Raw genomic sequence first — 286 nt, forward strand, 5'->3', positions numbered from 1 at the left:
TCATCTTAAGAAGTGAGCAACAATTTTCAAAAGGTGCACAACAGATTATAAGGGCAGCTTTGACAAGACCAGAGGAAAAATGATACTGGTTTAATGCTCTGGGGGTTTTGGAAGACTGTAAAGTACAAACTGTCATGAAGCCAACTTAATATAACTGTTTCCTTTATACTCTAAGGATTCACAAGGGACTTCACCGCTAGCATAAAGGAATTAAAATCTGTTGTGCTAGAAAAAGACTTTGTTGCTTACAATTTTAAAAATGACACAAAGTTTCCTTACAGGAAAT

Source organism: Motacilla alba, chromosome 8 (assembly GCF_015832195.1).
Source record: "Motacilla alba alba isolate MOTALB_02 chromosome 8, Motacilla_alba_V1.0_pri, whole genome shotgun sequence".
Lineage (NCBI taxonomy): Eukaryota > Metazoa > Chordata > Aves > Passeriformes > Motacillidae > Motacilla > Motacilla alba.